Raw genomic sequence first — 21,098 nt, 5'->3', positions numbered from 1 at the left:
ACATTTCTCTACCATCTGGGAGTACCCATTTCCCACTCTGTTCCCTGGCTCCTAATTCTTGGAGGACTTCTTCTTATTTTTCATCAAAAACTGGAATTTCCTGTGAGGCCAGGACCTCAAGCGTGAGATAACTTACAGTTATCACTTCAGGTTTTAAGGCTGCTTCTCAGGCCATTTCATCTGATAACCAATCTCCCCTGACACAAAAGGAGTTTCCCCTCTGATGTCCCAATGGACATCATGCACTACAGCCACTTCTATTGGTGACATCAGATTATGTAACACTTGTCCAACTGGTTCTTCACAAACCAATTCTTTCCCTTTGCTATTCATTAGACCCCATTCTTCCCAGATTTTCCCAAAGGTGTGCACTACTCCAAATGCATATCTAGAACCATTACAGACGGTACCTTCTTTTCCATCTAACATTTGCAGTGCCTGATTGACAGCGTATAGCTGGCATGTTTGAGCTGACCAGTTATTAGGTAACCTGCCCGTTTCTTATTTCACCACTCACACCTTCAACGATGGCACACCCATTGTGTCTTTTCCCCTGAATTATCCCCGAAGTCCCATCTATGAGGAGGTGCAGCCCATTGTCATCTCTCCGCAGGAAAGCAGCAGGGTTTAATTTCCTGCTTTCTTTCACCAGAAGAGCGGTGACTGCTGCAGTTTGCACACACTCAAGACACTGGCTCTAAGAGCTTAGATAAGTGTGCCACTGGCTGTCGCTTCCCCCCAGCCCACTTGCTGGTGGAGCAGTGTGGGAGGCAGAACAGGCCACCCTGTGCAAGCATTGCTCAACAGTACCAAAAACATCTCTGTATTATCAACACTGCTTTTAGCACGAATCAAAAAACATAGTCCCATACTAGGTACCACAAAGAACATTAACTCCACCCTGGCCAAAACCAACACAAACTTCCAGGTAATAGAATAGCTCTCACATTTTCTCCTTATCACCCCCCCAGGCAGTAACTGTGCTTCCACACCCAGAGCCTGTAAAACGTTTGTCTCTAATAAATAAGCTGGGGAATCTTCCACTAATATATTCCTTCCCCATACACTTTTAATTCTTATTATCACAGATAGGGCTGGAGCGCCGCTCCCCGCGGCCGCCGTCCTGTCCGCGCCAGAGACCGCCCCGCCGCCATCTCTAGTGAGGGCACACCGGCCGCGCTCTCCCCGCCCCGCCACAGACACCTCATCAGCCACCGCCCGAACGGCGCCGGTACCCGAGCAGGAGGACTCGAAGGACGTTAACTCCCCCTCCTCGGCGGGGTGCGCCGCCCGCTTCCCAAGAGCGGCTCCCAGAGCGACCAGCTCCCCTCCTCCCCGGCGGCACGGGGCACGGCCTCAGTGCGGCGGCTTCACTGCCCGCGCCGAAGATGGCGGCGCGACGGGAGCGGGAAAGCGTGAGGCGCTGCAGGCGTCAGGCCCGGCCCGGGAGCCCCCAGCCGCTCCTGCTCCCACGCACCCCCCCCGTTTGCTTTACATTTGTGTATCGTATATAAATGCAGGGACAAGGAGCAGCGGCACGGAGCAGGCTGCTGGGTACGAGGTGTTCCCTCAGCACACACACCCACACCCCCCCGTCCCGGGCCGGGCCGCTCCGCACGAAAGGGAAGGTGAGGGAAAAACAAAAACTAAAGGCACAGAGGCGTCCCGGCTGAAGCCGAGCTGTGCTCATCTACCCTTTGAATGACAATTCCAAAGGCACATCCCCACTCACGAAAGCTGGCGGCTCCGCAGGGTCCCCAGCAGACACAACCACCGGCCGGCGGGGCGGGGGGGGCTCTGCCCGGGGAGCTCCCGCAGGGTCCGCAGTCTGAGGACAACGCTCCGCCCGCAGCCCCGCACCGAAACCGCCGGAAGGTCCCACAGCCTCCTTGTCAAGCCCAAGGGAATCCGAGCTGGGCCCGTATACGGTCAGTGCTCCAGAAGCTTCCCTGCTCCCAGGCGTTTCACTAAACGAGGGCCCCGTCTGTCAGCCGAGGGCTGTGGGCGTGACCAGAGCGCCCATCCACCGGAAGTGCCGGGCGCTTTCCTGCGGCTGCAAAGTGCTGCGACATGGGGCTGTGGGCCCCCCGGGGCGGGGCGCGGAGCTGCTGCGTCCCCCCAGTTCTGGCTCCCCCGACCCAGAGCAAAGCGCTCCCCTCCTCCGGCTGCCGACAGTCAGCCCGGCTTCTTGCACAGCCGCCTGGTTACCCCCTCACCCCGTCCCCCCAGTTAGTCCCTAGCTTCAGTGCTGGAGAGCCTGGCTTCCGCACTCCTTTGTTTTGCTAGGAAGAACCTGTCCTCACCCAGGGCTATGCTGGAGCTGGTTCAGCTTGGTGTGGTGGAAGCAGATCCAGGAACTACCACAGCTGCTCCTTGAGCAGCCCCATCTCTCTGCCAGCTCCTGCACCCCTCATTCCAGTGGGTCCTCCAGATACCCCGATAGTTGACACCCTGGGGGCAGCGCATCCCACCACCACCCGCCCAGACCACGCGCTTTCCAGCTTTGCCTGGTGGGACTCAACTCCTGCAGCCTGGAGTATCCAGGAAGGGAATTTGGCAAGGCCCCCTCAGAGTGATGCAAAGGGAACAGAGGCCAGCAGAGCTGCGCGCGTTTCTACACATTCACGTGCCTTGGTACAGCCCAGATGACCACCAGTTGGGTCACTGTTGGACTTGTTTTAAGCCCTGACATAACCTGCTCCAGACCTGGTCTGTCATTTGTCATTCTGCAGCCCCCTGCTGCAGGCATGAAATGAGGCATCTCCTCCAATTACAAAGTCTGCCACTGTGCCTTGCCATGACCCTGTGGCTTCACCCAGCCAGGCCTTGGAGATCTTCCCCTGCCCATCCCGCAGTTCCTCACCCAGAAGCGGACATCACTTTGAGCCTGCGCAAAACGTCGTTGGAGCTGCTCCAGCTCATTTTGGCACTGCAGGATCTCAGCTGCTTTCTCTGCCTCGTACTGATCCAGGAGCACCTTGGCTTGCTCCATCATTTCCCTGTCCTTCTCTTGGGACTGCTGCAGGTCCTTGCGCGTCCTCACCAGCAGCTTGTAGCGGGAAATGACGTCCTGGATGTCCTCAAACTGCAGCACAAGGATCCTGGGTTTAGTAACGCCCCTGCCCTCCCCTCATGACTGCAAGTCTCGTGCTGTTTGGCACCCTGTCCTGACCAGGGACAACACCTCCCCCAGCTGAAAGATTTCCCCTCTTGGCAAGCCTGCTGCCCCAGTTGGTTTGTGAGCGTCACACATTCCCTGTTTGATGGCCCCATTGTGCCGGTCCCAGAGCTGCCACTGCCAGCAGCAAGGGGAGATGTCGTACCGCCCCCCAGTGCTCTGGTAGGAAACAAAGCGCAAGTGCAGCTGCCAGGGCCAAGTCACCCAGCCATGGGAGTGGGGCAGCCGGGCCGCAGGAGTGCGAGCGATGCAGGGAGGGACGCCCGCACACCCTTGAGAAGGGCTCAGCTTTCCCGACAGCTGCCTGGGCTCCCATTCTTGGGCAGCTTGGCCCTCCTCCCAAACCATCCATGTCACGTGAAACAGTGACACAAAGGGGTCCCCATGCCCCTCAGCTCTGTGCTGTTCCCCCTTCTAACACTTTTTCTTTGGTTTTCTCAAGCTTTTGTCTCCTTTTCTGCTTTTCCTCCCCTCACTCTGGTCCCCTTGGCTCACCTGGCTTGCAGGGAACCTCCTCCCATCCCACCTGAGGTCTCTGGGTTTGACCAAGTGTCATGATTTCCCTGGACTTGCCTTATCTCCTCCAGGTTTAACATCCACATACAGCCCTCCCTGAGGCCATGATCTGTCTCTCATGTCCAAACTCACCTGTGGGGAGATCTTCACCACAGCCTCCAGGTAGTTTTTGAAGATGGAGTGCTTCTGCACTTGGCTGCTGAGCTTCTGGTGTTCCTTTTTCAGGGCTTCGAGTTTCTTCTTAGCCCTCAAAAGCTCCATCTCCTTTTGTGTTTTCTCCTCTCTTTCTCTCACGGCTTTCTTCAGAGCTTGGACTCGCAGCTGATCGTCTTCCTAGTGATGTTTCCCCCACCAATACACACACACACAGAAGGAAAGGAAGGCAAGGGCAGATGGAGCTGGGTCACCCAGCAGCACTGGGAGGAGATGCACTCACAGGGGACAGAGCAGTGCTGCAGCACCCCGGGGAACATCTTCCACATCTTTCCACACAAGCAGAGCTGTGGAGCCCTGTGTGTCCTTGTCTGCAGTGGCTGTGCTGCTCTGGCTGAAAACGAGTTCATTTCCTTCCTGCAGTTAGAAACCTTTCTTTATCACAGCTAGCACGCTCATTATTTGGAAGGCATCCAAATGCACCCAAAGCATTTCAAGATGAAAGAAACCTGTGAGCGTCCCCAGGTCATGAGCAAGGGAAAGAACACGTTTCAGAGCCAATATATTCCTATTGCTTCACTGAGGTTATACCGCCCATGACACACACTCCGTGCTGTCAGACCACAGACTAGTGCAGAGATCATTGCTAAAAATGCAGTTGCAACCAAAGAAAGATTTTCTAAAACTTGATTCCTATGTCTTATCTTGATTTCAGAATTGAAATAGTTGCTTTTAAAGGAAATTATCAAACTTAAAAAAAATCATGTAGGAAGATACATCACAGGTGACAATCTGTCACTACAGTGGTACTAATCAAGGTGAAATTAAGCCGTATTCAGTGTAAAGCACACACACACATATTTATATGAAAAGAATTGCAACCATCATTTCTATGTTTCTTTTTAATGAAATATTTTCTTCTATTTTGTGGTTCTTCTATGTGAGCCACAATCTACCTCCATGTCACACGTTCAATGTGATTTTGTTAGTCTGCAGAAAGACACAGGGCAATACTCATCCTTCAAAATCTCCCCGGAAACATCAATGGCTCTTTCAAAAGAAAAAGCTACTTTCCTGTTTTAATTAAATGCTTCAGAAGCATTCAGCGAGATTTAACCTGAAGAACATGAAAGCATAAAACTCCTTCAGCGGTTGCATAAAACAGATCTAAATCGGCACAGGAAGGGACTTTTCTGCTGTTTGTCTTTGACCCCGGATATCTGAGCATCTCAGAGTCCCAAACGCATTTGTCGGCAAAGCAGCCGCCTGTGCCGCAGCCGGGCTGCACGCGGCTCTTCCAACGCAGGCACACAGATATTCAAGATGAAGGGTCTTTTTTCCCAAGTTTCCCAGTACCCAAGCACGCAGCAGGTGAACTCCGCACTTTTGGGGAACACTTTCCTGCCCTTTTTCATGTGTCTGGGAAAACTCACCCGAAATCTAAACAGTTCTGAAAATCCAGGCTAAAGCAATTTGCTGAAGGTCACTTAAGAAGGTCTGAGAGTACGAAATGTGGAACAGAGCACAACTCTGCATGTCCAAAGCAAAAAGCTTAACCATTTGACTTCTATATTTATCACTGCATGCTACATTGGGATAGATGCAAACAGATATTTTACTTTATATACAGATTACAGCCAATCAGAGAATCCTGCATCACTTCTAGACGTACCTTTGTACTGGGATGCAGCTGCCACCAGCTCCACCAGCAGTAGCAGCTTCAACAACACAGAGACCAACCTGCACCCCTGAAGATGGGCAGAGCAGGCAGGATGGTCTCCTGGAGATACAGGCCGAGTCTCTTGGGAAAGAGAGCGGTTCAAACACAGCATCTCCCCTGCCGCTGGGAGGAAGAGCAGCACGGCCGCTTGCCTTTCAGGGCTGCTGCAGGCCCAGGCTGCAGGTCACAAAGCAGGGGCCACACGTTTCAGTGAGTTTTGCCAGGTCACAGGACAGGCTCGGCAGCTGTGCACATATCCCTCACCCAAAACAGGGCACGGGAGGAGCTCTGCACATGAAGAGCTGCAATGTGTGAACGCAACTGCCTAAGTCCAGACCTCCACCTGCATCTTCCCTGCAGGTCTAGCATGTCGGATATTTTAAAAACATGGAAAAATTGGGGCTTTCCACTGAGATTATATCAATGTGTTCAGTTTTTGGCCCCTCACACCAAGAAAGGCCTTGAGGTGCTGGAGAGAGTTGAGAGAAGGGAGCGGAGCTGGTGAGGGGCTGGAGCACAAGTGTGATGGGAGCGGCTGAGGGACCTGGGGGTTCAGCTGGAGAACAGGAGCTGAGGGGAGACCTTCTGATCTCTGAACTGCCTGAAGGGAGCTTGGAGCCTGGGGTTCGGGCTCTGCTCCCCAGGAACAAGCGATGGGATGAGAGGAAACGGCCTCAAGTTGCGCCAGGGGAGGCTGAGGTTGGATCTGGGGAACAATTTCTTCCCCAAAGGGCTGTGGGGCATTGGAACAGGCTGCCCAGGGCAGTGCTGGAGTCACCAGCCCTGGAGGGGTTGAATAGATGGAGATGACACTCTCAGGGACATGGGGCAGTGCCAGGGTGGGTTAACTGTTCGACTTGATGATCTTGAGGGGCTCTTCCAACCAAATGATTCTGTGATTCTATGATAATGGTGCCTTTGTGTGCAAGAGGGGGAGCTTGAGTCAGCAGAATCAGCTGCTAGAACCAGCTCCAACACCACCGCCTGGCAGGGCAGAGCTCAAGCACCAGTCAGTCTCCTGCAGCCCTGTTCCATTGCTCAGAGGAAGAACTGGCTCGCTCGGAGCTGACAGCCAGTGCGGAAGCCAAAATGCAAAGCATTAAGGGCAATTAAGGCACTGGATGTGAGCTGGGGCTCCAGCTAGTGTGAACAGAAGCCATCATCTCTCAGTGTCTTATCTGTGAAGTAGTGACAAGGGCATTGCCCCTGCAGAGGACTAGGAGGCTGCGTATTTTGAAGATACAATAGATTGCAATGCATAGCGATGGACTGATAATGGAGACATGCGCTGCTTTTTTAGAGCTTTTCACTATTAACTTTTCATAATTTCTAAACCTGCAAAGCTACTGGCATATTCCTGTCTTTTTTTTTTTTAATGATACGATTTTTGAGTAATATAGTTTTGGCTCATCAGTACTTGATCAAGCTTTTAAGTAACAAAAAGGAGATGAGACCTGTGAAGAGGGTATAGCAATACGAGCAGTGCCTACCCTGATGTATGAAAACAGCCAATGCAAAATCATTTTCATTACTGAAACTTGCTGCAGTGCAGGAAACATATTCCAAAAAAATGAGAGGATGTAACGTGCTGTGCGCACGTGGTTCGCATCTCAGCAGCACCTGGTACCTCCCATTCATGCCACCAGAGCTGCATCTGCTGACACTCACCAGTCGATTCGCAAGAGCAATGGTACACGCTGTCGCTTCGGCTTCTTGCTGACACTTGAGTTTGTCGGAAGTGGCCTTCTCAAACTTGGCTGTGAGCTTCCTCAGGTTCTCGTTGAGGCGCTGTACATGAGAAAAGAAAATAAAAGGAGAAAATCACAGCACAGTTTTAAGGCAAACCCTTCTGGAGAGATACTCCCCCTGCAGCAGCAGGAGCAGCGCGGAGCAGCCGGGTCCTGGGTTACATTGTGTGCTTGGAACTCACACCCTCAGCGCAGGGCACAGGCGAAGAACCTGCAAAACGAATGTATTTGGTGTGAATTTAAACTGGGAAAAGGGGTCCTTATGGCCAAGCACCTATGAGTGGTGCTATAGCTATGAACAGGGCAGCTAAGAAAACCAAGTCTTTTGTTCTCTGATGCTGCAGCCCCTCTGGTCTCGGTCCAGTCCTTGAGGCTCTGCTGAGTTGCGCGCAGAACCCCAAGGGGCTCCTGGGGCTTGAACCATCGCCAGAACACACCTCCTGTGCCCTCTTTCTAGAAAGGACTATGACATAGAAGTCAATAAAGTGATCCTGCTCCTAAAGCTGCTGAGCTGCCTTGGACACTGTGACAGAGGAGCGCAAGCAGCTCCAGGTGGGACCATCTCACGTGCAGGCCGGCTGCAAAGTGTTTGAGGGCTGGGAAGGGGCAGAAGCTCCCAAAGCACCTGGAGCCCCCCACACTGTCCCTTTGCTTGGCCAGAGCTGCTCACACTCAGGTCTAAAACAAATCAAGGGCTCCCACAAGCACTTGGAGCATCTCACTTCTGATAAGAGAGGCAGAAGTAATAATAGATTTTATCTCCACCCAGTGCAAACTGCTTAAGGATAAACTGCTCGTAAATCACTCTAACGCTGTTTGAGCTACACTAGAAACAAACCTGAAAATAAAAAAGGATTCTATTCTATTCTATTCTATTCTATTCTATTCTATTCTATTCTATTCTATTCTATTCTATTCTATTCTATTCTATTCTATTCTATTCTATTCTATTCTATCCTATCCTATCCTATCCTATCCTATCCTATCCTATTCCATTCCATTCCAGTATCTGCAGCTCTCCAGGATACTGGAAAACACAAAGCGCTCCCTCCTTGACCTGTCTTGGAATTAATAACACAAAAAGTTTCTGTCCCTGCAGGTACATGAATGTGTGTGCATACGTACACTCCTATATATAAAACCCCATTACACAAGCACAATCTGATACATGAGCGTGAGCTGTGAGAACAGGTCAGAGCTGCAATGCCCACCAGACCCACTCTGCAGTAACACACAAACACATCTGTGTGCAGCTGGGAGGACAGCTCTCACTTCTATATCTACCCTCCCCAGATTTGTAGTGACCTTACTTCCCAGGCAAAGTGATAAGTATTTTTGAAAATCCAAATAGTCTCATTTATTCCTAAAAATAGATATGCGGCAGCTCAGGGCCCTGTTGTGAGCAGGTATGAATCAGCCTCACGTCAATGAAGGTATCCAAGATATCACAGTTTGATAAGCAGGGATACCCCTACAGATCCAGCCCTGCGCCGAGCAGTGTGTCATTACCCATCTGCAGAGGGGAAAACTCACCTAAACCAATCAGTTTTGCAAGCGCATGCTGGTGAGGTACCAGTAATCCCCCCAAAGATTGGGGGGATTGCCACTTCCTTAACCAAATCCCACTTCTTCGAAAAAAGAAAGAAGAGAAAAAGCTCAGACATTAAAAGCTTCAGAAACAAGAACCATAAAGGGATAAAAAAATGTTTCCCAGTGCTGTATTTCACATCTGAGATGGGAGAATTAGAGGCTAAATAGCTCTAAATCCAGCCCTGCTCCAGGTGCTGTGCCCACCTCTGCAGCAGGAAGGGGCTACTGGAGGAATCTGCAGCCTTTTCTTTAATATTTTTAGTTAAAAAGTGTAGTAAGCATTTTAAGAAGCCTAGGAGGCATCAAAAGAGCTATATATTTTCTAAAACGAAGATGGAACAGATGAGTCCTCGCACGAGCTGGGCTGCAGGAACAGCGCTGCCCCTCTCTAAGTGCACATCTCAAAGCCGCATATTTCAACACAGAACTGTCAGCCCAGCTGACAACACATGTTGATTTTTAAAGGGGATTTTGCACACACTGTGGTGTCAGTACGAAGGCACAGACACACAGGATCCTTCACTCATGAAGGAGGATGCCAGATCCACAGCATGTTAAGAAAAGGCAGGTTTCGGGGCACATGCTCCAAAATAAGTCAATATTTTTACTTACTTGTCAATATTTTTTACGTATTTTGATTTTATTGACTTATTTGTCTGGGTTTTTTGTGGGGTTTTTTTGCTGTCTGCAGTGCTGGTCCAGCTCTGGGTCCTCAGCACAGGACACACATGGACCTGCTGGAGCGGGGCCAGAGGAGCCACAGGAATGATCCGAGGCTGGAACAGCTCTGCTGGGAGGACAGGATGAGAGAGCTGGGGGGTTCAGCTGGAGAAGAGAAGCTCCGGGGAGACCTTAGTGTGGCCTTTTCATACGTCAATGGGGTTGATAAGAAAGATGGGGACAGACTTTTGAGCAGGGCCTGTTGCGATAGGACAAGGGGTGATGGTTTAAACTAAAGGAGGGAGATTCAGGCTGGACATGAGGAAGAAATTGTTGCCCTGAGGGTGGTGAGAGCCTGGCCCAGCTTGGCCAGAGAGGTGGTGGATGAACCATCCCTGGAGACACCCCAGGCCAGGCTGGGTAAAGATGTCCCTGCTGCGCTGCCTTTTTTCTTTTTTTTTTTTTAATTAGCAAAAAACTAAATAAGGATGATGCACAAGATTTGCCATCAGGGAGCTGTGCAGGGACAAACTTTTAGCCTCGTACTTCAGCAGTCGTCATCCTGCAAAAAACGCCCATCATCGGGGACTGAGCGCAGGGAGCCAGCCCAGCACATGCTGTGAGTGCTCTGAATGAGCCTCCGGTTCCTCTTCCCCCCCAGGAACACACTGGTTTGAGACAATGAGTGTCCTGAGGACCCAGGTGTAGAGGTAAATTACGTTTTGAAAAACTAGGTGGGAATAATAAGAATTATTAATTAGCCTTTCTTTCAAGGTGTAAGCAAGGCTGGCGAAGAACAGATGAAATGTAGAAAGCAGCAGTAAAAAAAAATCTTTGGATTCCCACTCCATACGTGAGCACAGAGAAGCAGTTTGCTCCAAAGTGGAGGATTTCTCCCCAGGCAGTGACCAGTGTGACAAGTCACGGAATCCCAGAATGTCAGGGGTTGAAGGGCCCTGGAAAGCTCATCCAGTGCAATCCCCCCGGAGCAGGAACACCCAGCTGAGGTTCCACAGGAAGGTGTCCAGGGGGTTTGAATGTCTGCAGAGAAGGAGACTCCACAACCTCCCTGGGCAGCCTGGGCCAGGCTCTGCCACCCTCACCAGGAAGAAGTTTCTTCTCGTATTTAAGTGGAACCTCCTGTGTTCCAGTTTGCACCCATTCCCCCTTGTCCTATCACTGGTTGTCACCGAGAAGAGCCTGGCTCCATCCTCCTGACACTTCCCCTTTCCATATTGATCCCCATGAATGAGTCCCCCCTCAGTCTCCTCTTCTCCAGCTCCAGAGCCCCAGCTCCCTCAGCCTTTCCTCACACGGGAGATGCTCCACTCCCTCCAGCATCTTGGTGGCTGCGCTGGACTCTCTCCAGCAGTTCCCTGTCCTTCTGGAACGGAGGGGCCACAACTGGACACAATATTCCAGGGGTGGTCTCCCCAGGGCAGAGTAGAGGGGCAGGAGAACCTCTCTGACCTACTGACCACCCCCTTCTAACCCACCCCAGGTACCATTGGCCTTCCTGGCCACAAGGGCCCAGTGCTGGCTCATGGTCACCCTGCTGTCCCCAGGACCCCCAGCTCCCTTTCCCTTACACTGCTCCCACCGAAGGGCAAGCACTTACAGCAATCTTGGCCTTGATACTGGCCAGCTTGTCCTGGGCAGCCGCCAGCTCGGCGTTGGCCCTGCTCAGAGCCTGCCGCTTGGGCTGCACCTCGCAGAACACAGCGTGGAACCGCACCATGTTCACCACCCAGGAGCAGAGCCCGGCCGCCGCCAAGGACTTGGTGGTCACAAATTCGGGTTTAAACTTGGGATCCTGTAAATAGGGCTGAAGGGCTTTGAGGCAGTTCTCATGGATGTTCTCCTTGTCGAACTTGATCAAGGAGTCCAGGAAGCCATCCACCCTGGCCATGGCGGCTTTGGCTGCTTTCCAGCTCCTGTCCTTGGGAATCTTTCCTCCTGGGGCCATCAGCACCATCACGGCTGCGGTGACATTGCTGACAGCTGAAGGTGGTGAGCCAAAGGACCTCAGCTCCGTCAGATTCTTCTGAAAACGGGAAAACAAGGTTGTTAGACAAAAATTAATGGGTTTGCTTTCTACTTTGCAACTAATAGAGTCAGGCTCCCAAGCTATCAATCTGATAAATTGGGTTTCTTCCAGCCCAAACATTCTTGCCTCTAAATCACCGCTGTGCATGTCTGCAGCACATGTGCTCAGTTCCCTGCACCCGGACCAGCCCAGCCCCATGTTCCTCCCCACACTCCCACCCTTTCCCTGCTGCAGGAGGTTTTTTGCCGTCTCAGAAGATCAGGATAAGGAAAAAGGAAAACTTTCCAAATAATAACCTCTTCAAATTGCCCCCAGCCCCTCTAAAACTGCCTTGAAGCTCTTCTCTTTGTGCTCAACTACTCCCTGTGCCAGACACCCTTGCACTGAGGTCTTGTTGAACTATCTGTGTGCACCCCTGGGGCCATCATCCAGCCCAAATTTAGGCACTTAAACAAAGCACCTTTAGCAGGATGGCAGTCATTGGGGTGAACAGACAGTCCCCTCACAAGAAAATCAGCTAATCCACCTCCTCCACTGTCAACACAGGCAGCTTCAGTGAGTCCCTAATAGAAAGTGGGATGAATCTTAACCTAAGTTAAAAAAAGGTGAATTGCGGAGAAAGCACCTATTTCCTAACACCCTTGCAACTGTGACAATAAAGCAGTGCTGAGGATTTGATCTGCTGACATCTTAAATCTTGTCTCCACGCACACGCGATTTAGCTTTAGCATAGGAAAAACCAGCGCGGGTAACTCAGCTGTGCTCAGATGACACGCTGTTGTCAAAACAAGGATAAGGGCTGTTTCAACACTGGTTTAAGGAAAATCTATGAGTTTCAGTCAGCTCCTGTTTCTATCAGTTCTGAATAGTTTTTAATCTATTTTCTCTGATGTTCTGCTTCTATCAGTTTCTATCTGTGGCAGCAAGGTGCGAGAGTCTGGTACTTCTGAGCATTCATTTTTTAGATAAAGGTATCTGCCATGAATCTATTCCTAAATGTGTCTTCGTTTGCTTTGAGCTTTTCTTAATCATCGAGCTGGCAGAAACAGGCCCTTGGGAGCTGTGTGCATTTCCAGTGTGAAACGTCTCTAATTAACATGCTCGATGACACGGAGCCAACCGTGAGCACAGGCGAGCAGCCCGACATTCCCTCCTGTGTCCCCAGCACCCAGCTCAGCTCAGCCGGGAGCAGCACGGACGATGTGGCCTCTCCGGAGCCCCCGTGTGCTGGGGGTGCTGCTTGGGGGGCTCTGGCAAAGCAGCCTGTCTTTCACAGCCTGCATCTTGCTGGCAATGGGATGCTGAGTGGGTGCTGTTGTTCTTTCCCTAGGAAGTGAACACTTCACGGCGTGACAGGAACGGGGACGCCACTGCCCTGGGTGGAGGGGAGGATGATGCTGTCCTGGTCAGGAGATGGAGGAAGCCCTGGGCAGCATGGGGTGCCTGGTTTCCTTCCCTATTGTGAGAGTTTCTGGCGCCACGGGAAGAGGACAAGTCAAGCCCATGGTGAGCGCCACGCTGATGAACTTGAGTACCATGTAAAAGGAGCTCTGCCCTTTTCCCTGATGGCATCAATCTGTTGCATTTTAATCACAGAATCATGGAATCATTTTGGTTGGAAGAGACCCTCAAGATCATCAAGTTCAACCCATGACCTGACTCTGGCACTAATCCATGTTCCTATGAACCTCATCTCCGCATCTGTTCCACCCCTCCAGGGATGGTGGCTCCACCACTGCCCTGGGCAGCCTGTTCCAATGCTTGACAACCCTTTCCATTCAGAAATTTTTCCTGATATCCAATCTAAACCTCCCCTCGTGCAACTTGAAGCCATTCCCTCTCATCCTATCGCTTGCTATTCAGGAGAAGAGATCAACACCCTCCATGCTACAACCTTATATCACTCTAAATTCTTCTTCTGCACACTGGAGTATCCCCAGGATGGAAACCAGACAGGACACTGACACCGAGTGCCACCTGCCTCAGGAACCACTACGGCATCCTCAGATGTCTCTGGACCATCTCCAGGGGGATATTCCTTGCAGGCAATTGCATGGCAAGTTTGTTGCTTTTGATACTGTCACTGTTTTCTGCTCTCTGTAACCTGTGCGGAGACTGAGCAGCACTGGCCAAGCACCATCCTCCTCCTCACACGGGCACAGGCTGCCCAGAGAGACAACTCTGCCTCCTCTTGCAAGTGCTTTGTGCCAAGCAGAGACCCACGGGCAGGGGAAGGCAGTCCCGGAGTCGCTGTGCCTTCATCTCCTCCTTCCCTCCTCCCAAAATGAGATGAGGATGTCGAAACATCAGATCCCCCGAGTTCCACGTCCTGCACTCCTTAGGGGATGCAGATGCTGAGGAACAGCCCGCAGACAAATTGCACTGCAAGAGATAAAGGGCATTTTTGTCTCTAAAACCTGATTTCCTAAGTTTTCAAACTCACTGTCACATCTGGCTTTGCATTTTTTTGATTTTGCAGGTGCTCTGTGCTGGGTCTGTCATAACCTGCTGGGCATCCATCATGGTCCATATACTTATTACCTTAATTATTTTATGCATATACTATACAAGTCTGAATAGACATGGTTGTTCTTCTTTTAAACTAGCAGGTGACACTGGCACAGAAATGTCCATGTATCCACATACTTACTGAGCTTCTTGGTAGCTAACTATGTATATTTACTGCTGCATTCTACTTGACAGTTTTTCTCGCTATTTTCCATATTAATGTTGCATATAGCAGTGCTGCCCAAAGAAGACAGATAATTGGGGAGAAACTGTATATACACACACAAATATTGCAGATTATTCACATTAGTAAGCAGGTCAAGCTCTCCGGCGCATCTCCGATCAGCAGGTAAAGGAGACCATGCCTTCCAGTGCTCTGCTACTGCAGCTTCACAGGTCCCTAGAGAAAAATCCCAGCATCTCCCTAATCTTTGCCTAATGAAATATTCTACAGCTCCAGCACGAAACCAAAACTAATAAGGAGACAAACATTTTCCCTTTGTACAGTCCTTTCCCTTCCAGGAACAAGAGCCAAAGCAACACATCTCTGCAGCAAAGCCATGTTTTCTGAAAGCTAATTAAACAGCAAACCCATTCCTGATGACGGAGAGTTGTTTTCCTCTCCCCCAACAGGGCTATGACTGAGCCATGGTTTGAGGCATGACAGAGCCTTGCCTTGCTGCAATCATGGGATTCATTCTGATTTTCCAGCTGCACCAGGTGCTTGGCCACTCCTCTGCCCTGGGTGCAGCAGGAGTTTTCTGCTCCAGGATGCCGTGTGAACTTCAAGTCAAGATAAATTGTAGGTCCGTCCAGGTTCCAGTATAAGTTGGGGAATGACCTGAGCAACCTGAGCTGTTGAAGGTGTCCCTGCTCAGGGCAGGGGTGGCACTGGGGGAGCTTTGAAGGTCCCTCCGACCTAAACCATCCTGTGATTCTATGGATCTATGATTCTAAGGTGACCTTCCCTTCCTTGTGGGGCAGAACCAACGAGCAGTGGAGCCAGCCAACAGTGGAGAAGAGGTGCAAACGAAACACCCACCTCCAGTTCCTCCTGCTCTCCATAAACATGAGTAAAAGGCAACTTGGTGCAGCCTTGCTGCTACTCTAAGTTACACCAAGAACCCAGTATGCACCAGCTGGGAGGAAGCTGGAGGAGGGTGAATACATCGCCCAAAAATTTGGGCCATCAGATGATATTTCCCCCTGCTCCAATGCAGTCGGCAGATACTGGATTCCCAGGGGAATCTTTACCCTACCTTGTTAAGGGTGTTCAGAGCAGCCTGGGCAGCCTCCAGGGCAGGCTCAGCTTTGGCCAGGTCCTCCTCGCAGTCCTTCTGTTTCTGCTCGACCTCCTGGGTGATCAGTGCCACTTTCTGCTCCTCCTCATCAGCAATCGCCTTTTCCCTGCTCACTTTCTCCGTCTCCACTCCCACCACCCGGATCAGCTTGTCAGCATCCTCATTCTTCTGCTTCAGCTCCACTTCTTGGGCTGCCAGCCTGGCCTTCAGCTCATCCACCTGGAGGGAAGAAACACATGTGGGAGCACAGACATGCACCAACCTGTTCCTGCCCTGCACAGCAGCACAGGGTCACACTCCGGAGGGGCTGAGCAGCACTCAAAAGCACAGAGGGCCTGTGGGCAAAGCAAGCAATGCCACGGTAGCACAGAAAAGTGGTATTCTAGCTGTTAGCAAGATTTGCTGCTCTCCTTTGCCCATGGTTGCTTGGGTCAGGGTCGGTGTGTGTGGTGCACACAGTGGAGCAGCCTGCGAGCGGTGAGGAACCCAGCAGGGGAGAAACCCCATCAGCAGATGGAGCTGCTGAGGTTGTCCCAGCCCTGCTCCCTGCCTGGAAAGAGGACTGAGGTGCCAGGGCAATGCAAATGCTGCTTTGAGTATGATCTGATGGGAAGCAGGTGGAAACTTTCATTTCAGCTGTTCCTGGGATTGCCTTTGTGCAATCAGGAGCCTCACCATAGGCCAGGCACTTGCAGCAAGCTGTTCTCATCAGAAAACCAAATACACCCAGCTGTCACCTCTCTTTGAACACGAGATCTGGTGTCACATCACGTCCCCTCTAACAGAGGCACGCGTGCACTGTACATATGTGTTTGGCAGTGGCGATGACGCACTACAATTCAGCTACGCTTTCTTTCTCTTCTCAGCCTTGACACCTACAGAACAGAGCAGGTGTTATTTTGCCACGTGCAGGTTTTGAGGAGGTCCTGTGCACCAGGAACCCCCTGCTTGCCAGGCACACCCTGCAACACACCTCCTCCCCCCCGCACCCCGCACACACACGGCAGAAGAAGATGCCCATCAGTTCCCTTACAACCATCAGGTCCTACAGACTTGTGGCACTAAGGGCATTTTTCACACCACAAACATCATGACTGTGATCTGCTGACACATACAGCCCTTGTCAGACGCACAAGGCTTGAGGGACTTTACATTGTGGAATCATAGAATCATTTTGGTTGGAAAAGACCTTTAAGATCACCAAGTTCAACTGTTTAACCTACACTGGCACTAACTCACATCCGTAAGAACCTCATCTCCACGTCTGTCCAGCCCTCCAGGGATGGTGACTCCAGCACTGCCCTGGGCAGCCTGTTCCAATGCCCCACAGCCCTTTGGGGAAGAAATTGTTCCCCACATCCAACCTCAACCTCCCCTGGGCAACTTGAGGCCGTTTCCTCTGCTCCTGGCGCTTGTTCCTGGGGAGCAGAGCCCGACCCCCCTGGCTCCAAGCTCCTTTCAGGCAGTTCAGAGATCAGAAGGTCTCCCCTCAGCTCCTGTTCTCCAGCTGAACCCCCCAGGTCCCTCAGCCGCTCCCATCACACTTGTGTTCCAATTCGTGATGTCAAATGAGCTTGAGAAGGGATCCCCCATTCAGCTGGCAGCCTCGAGGCACAGCAGTGGTAGCAGCTCCACCAAGCAGCTACTCAGACGCGTAAGGTAGGAGCACTTTCAGCAACAGGCTGGAGCGCTCACATGGTGGGGCAGCTCACACTGGCTCTCACTCCAAGACAGAAAGTCTCTTTCTAAAAGCACCGTATCGATTAATTTCCACAGGCTCTGTGCAGACCATGGAGTTTTTCCCTGTCCTGAGGTCAGGCGCATAAAGGATTACTTAATGCTCCTTCAATACATCTTTACCTACATAAAAGTACTTACTAGAAGGGAAGTCAGACACTTGCTTTTGTTGATAATTCCATTTTTATACCAGAAGAGAGAGCAAGATTTGCAATCATATAAACTGAAGCTATTGACATTCGGCATCAGCTTCAAGTGGAGGGCGGTTTCTTAGAAGTCTCTTTGTGCGCTTCAGTCATTGTCACCTCCTGCTGCCCAGCACTACAATGCTGTTTTCACCTGGGCAAAGACGCAACTGTAAATCCAGATGACTCCAGCCTTCAGGAGCATGTAATCCCTTCATTCAGCAAACTCAGCAGCAGCTTCTTGTTCAGCTCCACATCTTTGGGGATTGCAGGAAACTGAAGTGGGAGGCTTCACTGATAGCAGATATGGCTTGTGAGCTTCTGCCCAAAAATGATGTGCTGGATATAGACATGAATGGGAGCTTTAGGGGTTTACGTGGCCACAACAAAACAAGTGAGGGATTAAAACCCACCAGCACTCAACAGCTGATGTAAATTCAGCCCTCAGCACAGCCCCTGAGAACAGAAAATGTTCTGACAAAACCTTCTTTCAGCCAAGCACATGTAATAGCGGAAGGGTAAATGACTTGCTATAACACTGTCAGGATTTTAAAATCAAGAAATTCAGTTGGGGCTTTGCCCGAATGAAACATTTGGAAGGCCAGAGGTGTGTGTTACTGTGAAGGTGTGTGTTACTGCCCAGTTTGGCTTGGGCAACACGTTAAATTCCCAGTGGAAATGATCCAAGTGGGAGCTGAGGACCCTCTGCTAACAGACCTCGCCACATCTGGGGGACGTTTGCTGACCTCCAGCCTCCCTCACCTGTGTAAGGAAACAAATCACACTTCCCCAGTGAGGCTACAGCTCAAACACAGTTGAACAGGGACAATTTAATAGTGTTTGTGCAGTGGAAAGAGAGAAACAGGAGCTACGCCTAAACAACTAAATCCACTCTCTTTAGTGGTATCCTGGGGGCAGCACCAGGAATGCAGATTTATGAACTGCACTCCTCCAGTTTCACCCCCTCAACACATCAAACAAGTTTCCTTTAATGTCAGGCTCGTTTCCACAGCAAAACCGGTCTGTCACATCCATTTCTCCTCCCTTCCCACACAGCCTGATGCCCAGCCATGAAAACGCCTGATGAGACAGCGCTGAGCGGGGCGGGCTCACACCGCCGCCTCGGGAAGGCACAGCTGAAATATTTAATGCGCTCCCATGGGTGGCCTGCGGAGCCGTCCCTGGCACAGCAATGCCAGGAATAAAGGCATGAAAAATTCTCCTCTTTCTATAAACGTCACGGTAACCAGGTACTCAGATTTCCCCTCTCTCACACCAAAAAGGGTGGCAGCTTGCACACAGAGCTATTTGCTGCTTCTTCGGAAACTTTTGGGTAACACTTCAAGAATAATTGTACAAAGAGAGACCGAGGTGGCAGGAAAAATGACAGCAGACCATCACCCCAGAGTGAGGAGAGAACACTATTAATCTCTCTGTGTGTGGTATTTCCAGCAGACATTGGTGGGTTGAAGTCCCCCACAAGAACAAGGGCTGGCGATCAGGAGACTTCTCCCAGCTGCCCACAGAATATTGCACCTGCCTCTTCATCCTGGTTGGGTGGGCTGTAACAAACCCCCACCAGGATATTGGCCTTGTTGGTCTTCTTACCCATGAACACTCAACCAGGACAGAGCAAGAAGAATTATTAAAGAACAGAAAACCTGCAGGGCAGGTTCCCAGAAGACTCATTTTACCTCATTTTCCCTGCTTTGTTTCAAGAACACAAAACACATCACAAAGGTCAGCGACTAATTGATAGAGCAAGCAAGACTTGGATCTGGAATCCAGTGATGCAATATTAACCAAGGTCATCCAAAAAATGACTCAGCAATGAGCTCTGAACAGAGCGCTGACCTCTTCATGGTGAACATCACTTGGAAAAACAAATTACTCATCCCATGCATCTTCCTAAGTCTTCTATGTCCTAATAACTGGAAGCCGGCTCCTGCTTTTCAGGGTACTGAGGACAGTCGCTGTCTTCAGGGAAAGATGGTGAGGAAACATAGGAAATGGAAAACATTTCTTTAGAAGAAAAGTTGGTCAACAGTATCAAGTTGTCCAGAGCAGGGACGAGGGGTGGAGAGGGGAAACAAGTCAAAGGAGGGGGAAGAGGTTATTTTGAAGTTGGAATGGTTAAGTCAAAATGTACCCCGCAACTATTTGCACAACAGCTCCCTCATGCTGAGGCCACACTGGAAGGTCTATAGAAATGCATAAAACTCATAATTAACTTGTCGTGGCATCCAAGCAGCAGGAAACTGGAGAATCCTGGTGACAGGAGCACTAGTCCTCAGACGTAAGGCCACACCCAGGTATCGAAATCCTCCACCTTTGCTTTGAAATTTAAAGAAAAAAACAAAACCAAAACAACCCACAACATATCACTTTCAAGCACCACGACACAGCTTGGAGATGACACACCTGAGACATAAGACTCGTCAGCTCCTCAGCACCAGGACCAACCATGGGTGAGTGTAAAGTTCAGGCAAGATTGAACGTTCTGGTATGATTTTCACTACTGCTAAATATCCACACCCTTGTTTCAACTCGGCAGCAGTTTTGACTATTGCACACATCTGATATTTCAGGTGTTTAATTTTAGGCCCCCAGTGCTAATCTCAGATTCAAATTTGACACATTTCTCCTCACTGCTCTGCATCTTCAGGAACCTCACAAACAGGCGTTTCTCACCCAGCCTTACTCCAACCAGATATGAACATCGCTTCCTTTTATCCTTCTCGCAACAGTAAAATAGACAAGACCCCAAGGTGCTGTGGCTCCCCATCTCCTCCCCAGCCCTCCACCACTCCTCAGCACCTCTTCTGTGGCTGGTCAGAGAACCCTTGCCAACAAAACACCCATATGCAGATACAACTGAAGAATACAAAAGGTTCCCATGTTTGACCGACACTACAGGGACTTGTTTCCCCTCAAAAGGTTGGTTTCATATTAGTTGCTTGCAATAAAAAATAGACCTAACACAAATTTTCCATCACTGGGACACCACCAAAACCAGCAGCAATGCACAGGTCAGCAAAATGATTTCCCCCCATAGGTAGGGTGGGTGTGAGGTCGCTCTGGTTGACATCACTGGTTCTAACTGGTGTTCTCTGCTACTGGCTGTTCAACCGCAGCCCCATCCTTCCGCAGGAGATGACAGAACCTGCAAAGGGGACATGAAACATGCCCCCTCCCATTCTGTGTCCTCAAAGACCTGTCCTGCACCATGAAGAAAGCAAGTGCTCAAGTGAGACGCAGGCTCTCAGAGCCAAGAGGCACTAATAAAGCCCATACATCACCCTCCAGCGAGGCACATACCCTTCTGAGCACGACAGACGTTGTTGATGTCAGCAGCATTACCCAGAGCACATAGGCAGAAGGGAGTGAACCCGCTAGTCCTTCATTCCCACCAACCCCCTGCATTTCCTCAGAGCAGCTTCAGGAGAGGCCCATTTGCCACAGCAGAAGCTTGTAAGAGAACATTTGAAACAGTTCATAGAATATGAAATGGAGAGAAAAACGGGAGCTAGCAACTGGTGTAGACAGCAAAGCTCTGAAAGGCAGTTTGAGTCACTACAGAGGGGTTTGTGAAATCCTCAGAACAACATCTAGTCTTTACTGCACAAGAGTGCCAGTGCTGGTCCTTAGCAGGGCGATTTGGGGATGGCTGGTCTACATTTCAGACACGCAGTAGTTTCCCTCAAAGATGGACAGCATAATGCAAGGAAAAATGACCATCAGCTATATTTTAAAAG

The 21,098-nt window shown here is 50.6% G+C and overlaps 1 pseudogene; it reads right to left on the bottom strand.

Moving 5' to 3' along the window:
* Window positions 1–1,051: 1,051 nt before the first annotated feature.
* The window catches only part of LOC136111380 (dynein axonemal heavy chain 9-like), a 122,964-nt pseudogene continuing 102,917 nt past the window's right edge, over window positions 1,052–21,098 (bottom strand).

The sequence above is a fragment of the Patagioenas fasciata genome, chromosome 32, assembly GCF_037038585.1.
Source record: "Patagioenas fasciata isolate bPatFas1 chromosome 32, bPatFas1.hap1, whole genome shotgun sequence".
In the NCBI taxonomy this organism is placed as follows: domain Eukaryota; kingdom Metazoa; phylum Chordata; class Aves; order Columbiformes; family Columbidae; genus Patagioenas; species Patagioenas fasciata.
The sequence above is the reverse complement of the archived record's forward strand: the minus strand, read 5'-3'. Positions and strand labels throughout refer to the sequence as shown.